Source organism: Taudactylus pleione, unplaced genomic scaffold (assembly GCF_031769625.1).
Source record: "Taudactylus pleione unplaced genomic scaffold, aTauple2 ptg000016l, whole genome shotgun sequence".
Classification (NCBI taxonomy): domain Eukaryota; kingdom Metazoa; phylum Chordata; class Amphibia; order Anura; family Myobatrachidae; genus Taudactylus; species Taudactylus pleione.
Window position 1 is genome coordinate 31,585,600 of NW_028284418.1, and position 11,923 is coordinate 31,597,522.

The 11,923-nt window shown below is 42.3% G+C and overlaps 1 pseudogene; it reads right to left on the reverse strand.

Annotated features, from left to right (window-relative positions):
* Nucleotides 1-6,061: 6,061 nt before the first annotated feature.
* On the reverse strand, nucleotides 6,062-6,294 carry LOC148541922 (26S proteasome complex subunit SEM1 pseudogene; annotated as a pseudogene).
* Between the last annotated feature and the right edge of the window lie 5,629 nt (nucleotides 6,295-11,923).

Below are 11,923 nucleotides of genomic sequence, written 5' to 3' on the forward strand. Positions count from 1 at the left end.
AGGACCACTAACATGGAGATCATGTGGCCACGCAAGGCGGCCAAACCTTCCTGCATACAATGCATCCGCCTCTGGTCCTCTGTTGGAAAAAAAAAAAAGGAGAAAAAAACAAAAACCTTACATTATAAGTTTAAAAAACCAATTCCTCCAAAAAAAATAGTATAAACAAAGATCCAGTTGTGATGAAAAAAACAAAGTACTGGCAAATGCAAAGATGGCAGAAATAATAAATTACAAATTAACACACAAAAAGGCGACCACAAAAAATAAGAAGTATCCTTGTTAGGGTATACAATAACTACCCAAGTATGAGTGTTTGGACATGTGTGATATGTATCATTGGTAAAAATCCAATACATTGTCTATCCAAATAAAAATGTCAACAATACAAATTTTCAAATTTATAACAGGGAAACCTACTGGTCATAGGGAATTTGGGGTTTGTAGGCCCTCCATCCTCCTCCTCCTCGGAGGTGGTACAGTGCTGTAGGCTCCACAGAGGGGAGATCTGGGAGCTGCTTGATGGCGATGAAAAGCGCCGGGGGGGGAGGGGAGGGTGAAGAAAAGAGAAGGGGGGTGGAGTGGAGGCTGAAATTTGTGGGGGGCTCAAATTTCCAGAGGGAGGGGCCTCAGGTAGTGGCCGGTCAGGGGTGGAGGGGGAATTGGGGGAAAGTTGGGGAGTTGCTGCTGGGCTTTGCGTCGGACTGAGGGGCCGAGCCCGGTGTCTGTGCCTGCGGCGATGGCGGATTCTGCGTTCAGCCCCTAAATGAGTTGAGAAAAATGTTTACGGTAGTTTTTTTTGGGGTGGGGGGGTTTGGCCCCAAATTAACAACTACACAAATGTTCTAACATTTTAAAAATTGAAAACATGCACACGCAGGCCTGTCCAAAAACTACCAACAGGGCTATACTGAAAACATGCACACGCAGGCCTGTCCAAAAACTACCAACAGGGCTATACTGAAAACATGCACACGCAGGCCTGTCCAAAAACTACCAACAGGGCTATACTGAAAACATGCACACGCAGGCCTGTCCAAAAACTACCAACAGGGCTATACTGAAAACATGCACATGCAGATAGGGCCAAAAAATAACAACAGGGCTATAATGAAAACATGCACACGCAGATAGGGCCAAAAAATAACAACAGGGCTATAGTGAAAACATGTACACGCAGATAGGGCCAAAAAATAACAACAGAGCTATAGTGAAAACATGCACACGCAGATAGGGCCAAAAAATAACAACAGGGCTATAGTGAAAACATGCACACGCAGATAGGGCCGCAAAAAAAGAAAGGAAAATAAACAAACACATACTTACTTTCAGCTATCCGCTGCCGAAAACAGGCAAGCAAGCGTGGCGTGCGGCGGCGCAGATCCGACCACCTGCGCTCGAGCTGCCCGATCTGTCGGCGTGAGCCGAAGGAGCGCAGGCGGCGGTGAACCTCCGCATAGGCGGATCGCTTCTGGCGGTTGCTGATGGGGGGAGGCTGGCTGGTGATCCGCCGGTCCATCACCTCCGATAGGACCAAAAGCTCCCACCTGGTAAACGCGGAGGCTCTCATGATGGCAATGTTTTTTTTTACAACAAACAGTTTTAATAAAGGCCAGAGAAAAAATTTGATTGGCTAATGTAGTTGGTAAATTAACAGGAACCATTCTATTGGTTATTGTATGAGTCATGTGTCCTCCAGCCTAAAAAATATAATGTGAGTTATGATAGGCTTCATGCAGTGACATTCGTAAGGTAATTTAAATAAAGAAATGAAAAAACTAAAATATGCCTAGCACAAACACATGAAAACAAATAGGATCATTGGTTCACTTCAAACATGTATTTTTTATAAAGTTAAACATTGTTGAAACCGCACGTATTCTGCTGGAAAAGTGACACACGGACAAGAATAAAGTTTATTGAAAATGAAAAAAAAAACGGATTGCAAACATGTGAAGAGCAATTAAGCTAATTAATATATTGATTGGCATGAAACGATTAAAGTATGTATGCAGAATGAACGAGCAGGTAATCGAAATCTGACAGGCCCACTTCCGGTTTAGACTAGTGCGAGCGTTCTCTGCAACCAAATTTGGAGATGGACGGTCACAATTTTGCTCGTTCGTTAGCTAGAGGAGGGGTTGGGAGACTTTGGGGCGGAAGATTAGCTACGAGCGAACTTACGAGCGAGTGCTTGAATTTACATTTTCTCGCTCGTTCGTCGAACGAGCTTACTGCCGCTTACGAGCGGTTCTGAGTCAGGCCCTAAACCTTTTAGCTGGGATAGTCTTCCATTGGAGCTGCTGTTTAGGCAAGAGTTTTTTTTAAAAATCAATAAGGTTTTTGCTTACCTCAGGGGGCTACTGTCAATGATAATGCTGCTATGGCAGAGCCAATTAATAGGGATATAGGGCCTGATTCAGACTTGGGAATAGAGAGAGATATCTCTCTCAACTGATCATCTTGGTGAAACCATGCTGCACTGCAGGTGGGGCAGATTTAAAATGTGCAGAAAGATTTAGATTTGGGAGGAGTGTTTCCAAACTGACATCTAAATTGTAGAGTAATAATAAAGCTGTGCAGTATTTGTGGGCTACATGCAATAACAGCCAGTATTTACCCTGCATGTAAAAAAATTTATGTATTTACACCGCTTGCATTGCAACATGGTTTGTTCAGGTTCACAATTGAGAGAGATATCTCACTCTATTCCCAAGTCTGAATCAGGCCCATAGTCAGGGTCCCGACGGTCAGGATGCCATTAGTCACAATACCGACAGCAGCATCCCGACTGTCACAATCCTGACAGATCCCAATGGTACTGTAAGTATTAGGACTAGGTTTAGGGTTAGGCACTAAAGTAAAGGTTAGTGTTAGGCTGTGGGACGGTATGGTTAGGGTTAGTCTGCAACAGGGTTGGGTTAGGGTTATGGGGAGGTTTAGGGTTAAAATACTTACCAAAATCTGTCAGGATGCCACTGTCGGTGTACAGTTGTTTTGGTCCTGTCTACATGAGGCCATCTCCATAATTTTGGGAAGACCACTTTAAGTTCCCATTCCATTCCAGTTCCTCAGCCATTCACCATTCAAACTTTCACCATGCTTAGAGTGATTTGCGTGCGCTCGCTCTGAATCAGGGCCTTTGTTTGGATATTAGATATATACACCCATTACTGTAAATGTTAACCAAGTATCCCCTGTTGAGTATCAATTTATCTCAAGTAACCACAAACTTTTTTTCATTGATTGCAAGTACCCCTGACTGAGTATACCTATTCTCCAAGTAGCTCTTAGAATGTAAGCTCTCACGAGCAGGGACCTCTTCCCTCATGTGCTTCTCTTTACATTTTCTTCTACTCTCTACTCCCCATTAGGGCACCTAACACAGGACCGCCAATTCCCGGCAGCTTATTGTGAGTGCTTTAATCACTATTTCAGCAATGTATATAAGTTGTGTCCTTGTCCTGCCCTGTAATGTACTGTATGTTACTTGTTTCGTGTTCACCTATTAGTTCTATGTACTATGGAAGGCGCTGCGGAACACTTGTGGCGCCATATAAATAAAGGATAATAATAATAATAATTTGTGCGTGGTTTAAAGAATTCTCTTTTCTATTTTGTTTTGAACATGGTTTATTCATTACTTATATATATATATATATATACATCTATTATAAAAGGCATGCAGCAGTGGCTGCAGTGCCGCCACTCTTTGATGACCCTTCTCTGATGACCATCCCTACTGTATCTAAGCTTGTTGTCAGGGTAAACTACTGTTAGCGTACTTACTGGCTGTGCTAGCTTGTGTCACACTGCAGGTGCTCATTTTGGCGCTCATTCACATACCCTCGTATATATGCATCCATGATTCATGCTCCCAGCAATGACTTGGTAAGCAAACATTATCTGCTGACTATGGGCCCGATTCACCCCCATACGCAACTGTGAATACGCACGTAATCTGACGTTTGTTTTGCACTGCGCATGCGTACGCATCTCAGTGCGCGTGCGCAAATTGGCCGCTGCAATGGTAACTGCGATCGCAGCACCTACGCAGGCCCATCGAAGAGTGATTGACAGGAAGTGCCATTTGTGGGTGGTAATGGGGGGGTAGTCGGGAAACGTAGACGTGCCAGTGCATTTGCACACCATTGCAGGGGTGTGCATACATAATACACTGTGATGCCATACACAGTCTGAGGTCTTGCGCACACTTAGATTCCTGATAATTGCGAATCTGCGTTCAACATTGCATATTCGTACAATGCTGAATTAGGCCCATAGTTCCTATAGCCATTCTGCTGGACCCATAGGCTTACTCAGGACTGCGATAATTATAACTACAGTAGCAACCCACCCCGGGTTTGCACATGAGCAATTTTGAATTTACGACGATAGTCCTAAAAGAGGTCTTATAAGATTGCCTTATAGACGACATTAGTTGTTTTTCCTACTAACATCAACACGAAAAGATTTAGTTTTGAGGTGACAAGCAGAAGGGCCACGTAAAGTTGTCCATGAGAAAAACAGTCTCCACTTAGGTCAATTCCAGCCATGTTAAGTGTCTGTCCCTGTGATATATTACTTGTCATGCCAAAGTAGACTCTTACCAGGAATTGGACTAATGTATAATTTTTCACATAAATGAAATAGGAACATTTAAAAAGGGAAAAACTGTAATTTTGTATCAGTAAACAGCTTGCATCAATTTTTCGGAAGAAACTGGATAATACATATCAATCTCTACATCGTATAAAATAAAATCCATCGTTGTGATATATCTTTAATGGTTTAGGCAGCAATAGCCAAGAAAGTGCTCGGACGTCCTTTTTTCATTGATTTGCTTCACTAAAATAGTCACTGCTAGGCTCCCTTTTGTCATACAGTAATGTTTCCTGCACCTAAACCTTCCTTGAAAAATGTTCTATAGAATAGTGAAAACTGCATCAAAATCCGTCCAGTGGTTCAGTGGTTCTCGAGATTAGCCCGAAAAGACAGACAGACGCCTACCAGGGACTGTATACTATATATAGATTATAAGATCTGTGACCAATGTTGCATCTTTGTATGCAGATGCTGCAACATTTTACATAGATGTTTAGATTTGCAAAGCTGCAGGTGGGCATCTCAAAATATCTCCCAGCAGCTGCAACATTTGCATATTTTCGCACAAATTTCGTACATATTTGCAGCTGTGGCGGCGGCACAGCGTACAACTCTGAATCAGGCCATAGTACCATTTTATTAATTAACAGAATCAATTAGACTAGCTAACCAGAAATATGAAACACTAGTTCTATGTATTATATTTCAACTAAAATCCAATTCATTCTCTACCACAGCTAAATATTATTTAAACATATATACATTCAAATTGAGGAAATCAATGTACCGTGCTGTTTTTTGTTTTTATGTTAATGGCTGCACAGGTGTACATTTATTATATAGGGGGGAATACAATTGAAAGCAAAGGAATGATTGCATGGAGCTACTCAATAGCCTGCAATGTAATCCCGCAACTAGCTGATTTCTGCTTGCACTCTCCTGAGGTGTGAACAGAAATCCAGGCTAACTAGTGCCATGGAGCTAGTCGCGGTGCTACTGCGTGTGGTAACAGCATCATGCCTGGCAAGTTGGAAACTGCAGTTTACTGCGACTAAGCCCCGGGTATTAGTTGTGGTAAACTGCACCCCCCAACTTAAGTGCCAGGAGCTAAGCAGTCAACTGAATAGCTCCAGGCACTCATCCCGGGATCTACTGTACTTCGCCTCAATTCTAATTGAAGTCACCGCTTAGTGTCTGTCCACACTTTTATTGCTGCTCTAATATAGCAGTAAGGTCCCTCCAAGTTTTTTGTATATCTAAATACATTTCTTTATCTTATGTCAACTAATTACAGGGGCTCCATTCTTTATGGATATATTCATCAAGCAGTGATACATTTATTCTCTGGCTTGTTTTCTCCTCTTTTTTGTTGGTTTTTCCATGTACCCAGAGCCTGCTGCGGGGACAGCATTATATGCTCAATTTTTTCAAACAGTGGAAAGGTAAACTTTTGACATTAGCTAGCTCCATCATTAGATGCAGTCTCCATTTTGTAACTACAGTATGTTTTTCTAATTCAGCCTTTAACTGATTTGAACAGTTATCTTCTACCCTTTCATCATCCCGGTTATCTTACTTAATAGTCTTCATCCCCATTGTAGCATGTCCAGTCTACAGTCGGGACGCCTTAAACTCACTGTCCTGATCCAAAAGCCCCAAATCCACCTGTGATTTCTACTCAATGATCATCCCTGACACAAGGAGGTCTCTATACAAATTGGTACATCTGAAAGAAGCCATAAGACTAAGGTAAGTTAAACCTCAAGGCTGTGGGGTGGTGGTGGTGGGGGGGGGGAGTTTTAGTGTAGGCCATGTGCATCCAGTATCCTGTTAAGTTATAGTGAGTTTGTCTAAGCTTTTCTAATGCTCTGGCTGCTGATTTGTGAATCTTCCCCATCCGTTCTTAGGTTGTTTCTGTTTTTCCTTGTCATTGGCTATTTTGTGGTGAGAAAACAACTGTAGACTCAATTCGGGTGCAATACCTTAATTTTGTTTGCACTCACTTTCATTGACTTAGTAGACTGTACCAACCCCAAATGGGGCTATCATCATCATCATCCTCATGGGTGGTACACAAGTTAGGAGATTGATTTGGATATCTTCTTTGTGTTGCATTTCTTGGTATTAGCAGCACCCCTGATATCCTCCTGCAGTGCATGTTGTTGTTGCTTGTGGTATATTGAGTTTGTCCATAATTTTCTTTGCTCCCATACAGTTGTTTTCCAATTTTTTTTTAATTTATGATTTAAAATAAATAGCTAACAATTCCTACCAAAATTATATGTATATCTGTCTATTTTAGAGGTATGAGGTTTTATATATTGTTAAGAAACACACATGAAGCACATCAGCTATTGGAAAGTTTAAGGATATCCCAATAGGATCTCTGTTATGTATTGTAACCTGAAATGAAAAAACCTTGCAGCCATGGGTGCGTAGAACAGATTGGAGCAAGCCGGTTTACATTCTGCCATAGTGTGCGTCTGCAGAACCAGCTGTACTGGATTCTACTTGCTGTATGCAGATATTGGAATGTAATAAAGGAGTCTATGTACTAAGCCTAGGTGCAGGGGCGTTTCTAGAGAGGAGGGGGCCCGTGTGAAGTCTCCATCACGGGCCCCCTTCTCTCAGGCCGGCGGCCAGCAGCGCACTGAATGCAGCGCTGCCAGCACCACACTGATAGATTCTGAGCACTAGAGTGTGCCCAGAGTCTATAGCGCATGCGCCGGAACCCGGGAAAATGGCTGCAGCGGCCATTTTACCTGTACTGCACATGCGCAAAACAACGGGAAAATGGCCGCGGTGCCCATTTTCCAGACGCTTTACAGCGCTGACACTGGCGCTGACATGGGAATGCGGAGAGGTATGTATAATGTGGGTACAAGGTGCCCCTGCCTTGGAGAGAGATGAAGTGGACCAAGATAAAGTACCAACCAATCAGCCCCTAACTGTCACTTTACAGGTTGTGGGCAGTATTCAATTTGATTTGCCTGTTTGCATTATCCCCGTATTCAATTTCAAAGACGTTTCGCAGGTGCGAAAAGTCTTCGTAAAAAAAATGGGGATAACTTTTCTCCAGTGTTTTACTGGCGAAAAAAAGTGCAGAATTGGGGTTTAGGGGTGCAGGCTTAATAGAAATAGCCTGCACCCCTGGGAGTGTTCCCTAAAATTAATGTGTGTCAAAAAACTGTTTTTTTAAAAATATTACTTTAATTTTGGGGTTAAAAAAAAAATATATATAGGGACAAAATCCTAAAGTAGTTAAATAGATTCCCGAGGGTTTCCAAAGTATGCGGCAGGTGTTTTCTTCATTGCGGGAAGTAGCGGCAGGTGCATTTTTGAAGAATTTTTAAAAATCATTTTAGGGACTTAAAAATATGCTTGCACCCATTTTTATGTACCCCAAACTTGATGGGCACAGTTATTTTTCTTCACAGGCGCATTTATGCACCTGCCGCGGCTATTTAAAAACCTGACTTCCCTTCAGCAGGCAAAAACGGGGGTACCCATAGTGATCCCTCATGTCTGGACATCTTTAGGGGGTGGGCAAGGATGATTTCCCGAAAATTGACAGGTTATTTAGCCGCTTCCAGTTTCGCCGGGTCCTGTTTTCGCGTCCATAGAAATTGAATACGGGGATAATTGGGCACGCGCGCAATACTTTTCCGCCTGGAAAACAGGCGAAGGAGGCGAAAAGTCCAGCAGGTGAAAAGTCTGGACTTTTCGCCTCAAATTGAGTACGGGCCTCTGTTTGAAAAATGACAGTTAGTAGCTGATTGCTTGGTACTTTATCTCTGTCCACTTTATCTCTATCCAAGGCTTAGTACATAGACCCAAAAGTCTTAATTTTACTGCCTAGCTGCCACCTTATTGGTTCCCCCCAAACTAGACTTAGACTACAGTCTGATCAGCCTATTGGTTGATCGGGTACTGTCTGTGGGAGGAAACCGGAGTACCCAAAGGAAACCTGTGCAAACAAGGAGATGACATACAAACTCCAACCAGATAGGGCCCTGGTTAAAACTGAACACAATTTCAAATATGAGGTAGCATTGTTAACCATTTACTATTGTTCAGTACATATTTATTCACTGATACAAAAAACAAAAAGAGTTTGACATATTAGCTGTGCCCAGAAAAGGCTGGTATTCAGCTTCTGCCACCACTAGCCACGTGCCTACTAAAGTGATTGCAAAATCTAAGTTATTAGAATGTGGAGAGTATAAAAACTGTAACACATGCAAGTGCTTGGGAAGTTCAACCATAGGGAACATTGTAAATGTAACACTTACAACTCCCTGTCATACATACACAACTAGGTTCAATTTGTTATAGTCTTACAGACAAAGACCATAAGACCATACTTGCCTACTTTTGAAAATGCATTTCAGGGAGATTGGGAAAGCAGCACCTATGAGCTTGGCAGTATAGTGGACATGTGCTGCTACATCCAAATGTAAATGAGCCCCAAAGCAGACCTAGAAAGGGGCACTCCTGCAAGCGCCTGAAAAGGGGGCATGGTCTTTAAGACGCGTCCCCTTTTCATCACTCTTGGGTGCGTGCCCAGCACTTACGGACATGCCGAGCTGCCCTCAAGTGCTGCTGCCTCTGTGAATAGATGCTGGACGCATGTTCCCTGGCATCCATTCACCAGCTGTGACCGCTGCACCTCTATTTTCCCCACCTATGGGACACTGCGGACCGCAGGTGGGGACGGCACCCGCAGGCTGTTTTAGCAAAAACAGCCTAGCGGGAACACTAATGAAATGAAATTACACTGATTATACAATTTGAATATATACTGTATATATCTCTGATTTATTTTTTTCTCCAAGTATATAATAGCTACATAATAGGGTAAGGTGCAATCAGGGAAATTGCTAGACTCTTCAGGGAGTCAGGGAGATTGCTACTCTTTCAGGGAGTTTCCCTGACAATCAGGGAGAGTTGGCAAGTACTCATAAGACACCGGTCCTTATTGCTATCCCTATAATTATCGATGGATCTTTAAACTGGAACAATGAATGAGCCAGCAAAGATGCAATGCCAAACACCTGCTGCTATAATGACGGCCACATGTTGGCACAGAAACATGGTTTCCTGCATTCATTTATCTTGGTGACAGGCGCATGGCTCAGAGCTAACTCAACAGCGGCATAAATTGGAGACAGAATGTACTAAAATGAAATGCCTATTTACAGTATAACCTGCAAATCTATCCTCGTTCTGCAGAAGAAGAGTTGTACAAATGTATTTGCAGAGCAAGTGTCAGTGCCAGTTCACGTAGATATGCATTGCCTATTTATAAACCTAAGGCCTCTTTTCTGACTTTTTAATAACATATTCTCAAGGTAATCACAGTCTTCAACCATTATTTTTAAAAGAACAAGTACTTTTAGTGTGCAATATTGAGTTATGCAAATTGATGTAAATATAGGACAGACATATAAAATATTACTTGAAGCTGTTCACTATTCATAGGAATCATACACTTTACCTATTATTACCGAGACAGTCTGCAGAGAAGACCTGGAACCCCCCCTCCCCAGCCAACCAGCCAACACCATGACCACAATAGAAATAGTAATACAATAGAATGTTACTAGTGCTGAATGTTGTTCTCAGTATCACAAATGAAATAATTAGCACCACCTGTGGATCTTTTAATATGTGTCAGCCAGTAATAAATATACCCGTGCACCAACTAGACGAAAATGTGGAGAACATGCACTGTTAGGGGTGCACTGCTATAGACCATCTATAGGGCTAATTATTAATACTGTATAATAGTACACTATCCAGTACATAAGGAGACCGATATGTATATATTTGTCCAGGGCAGTGCTAGGTTCTTCTCCCGCTCCCCCAGACTCCCAAACTTGCTCCAATGCTCTAGAATTGTGCCCACATCTGACATAAAAACATTCAGCTCAGGCAGGATGGCCCTACTGCCGCATCTAATGGCTTACTGTGATTGCTGGTCCTGTATATGCTGGGATTATGACACACAATACACTTTGTATGTAACATATTAAAGCTGGATAAGTGCTAATTCTGCCCTCTTCGTGGACAGGCCACACTCACTCTAAATTGAAGCATTTGGAAACCTCCCTCTAGAAATCTTGTGTTTGCCACTGAGCCTCATGTCAAGTGCTGAGAGAGTGAGTGGTGATGGGTCAATGCTTTGAACTACTGTAACAGTGAAAGTCCATATCTTAGGAGTAGGAGGTGGGGAAGTTATTGACAACTATGCTGATTGGCTATGAGGGATGTAGTTGGTATCCCGGCGCACAGAATGCCGGCGTTCACAATACTGGTGATGGAATCCCGAAAAGGGTCAAAATCCTGGCTCGAGAATCACGACGGCTGCAATGTCGATGGTAAGTATTAGGGTTAGGTTTAGGGGTAAGGTTTAGGCACTGGTCCTAAAGGTATGACTATCACAGATGAAAAATGTCCTTGGAGGGAATACAGGCTAAACTTATCCTTTGGCACCTATCAGCACAGTATCAAGTATTACTTGTCATTCATTCTAGCTTTTCAAAATGTAGATAACTTTTAAAAGACTTTCTTACAGAACATTATCATATTCCTTGTCATTTTTACATCTGGACACTCTTTGTACATGTGGACTTCCTTTGGAATCATAGACTTGAGCTGTAAGGGCAGCGGTGTGACTGTCTGAAGCGTCCTAAGGAATGTAGACTATACAAAGTAAAATGTGAGTATTTATGTATATAAATATAATATAAATATATATATATATATATATATATATATATATATATATATACCTCCCTACATGACCCTCTCCAGGAGGGACGCTATGCTCTGGTCCTGGACTTCCTTGGTAATTTATGATTGTGGCGGCTCCAGGGGTGGGGCTGCAGTACAGTCCAAAATTCAAATAGGGGAGACACACCAACTGCCAGTGAGTCCCAGCCAGTGATGTTTGGCAGCGTGTGAAATGACAGTTGGTGTGGCTCCCCTATTTGAATTTTGAACTGCGCTGCAGCCCCGCCTCTTACCAGGGAAGTCCAGGACCAGAGCATTGTGTCCCTCCTGGAGAGGGAGGTATATATATATATATATATATATATATATAATCTCGAGTTTCTATTAGAATTAGATTAGAGCATTGATTAAATGATTAAGAGGGGTATTCAATATGAAAGGTTAACTTCCCTGGCGAAGTTAACATTTCATATCGGAGTTTTTTCCTGCATAAAGGTATGGTGCGCGCTCCCGCTTATCCCCGTATTCAAAATAAAATTAACGAAAACGGGAAACTCCGAAGTTGGATTTGCGTAAAGTTACG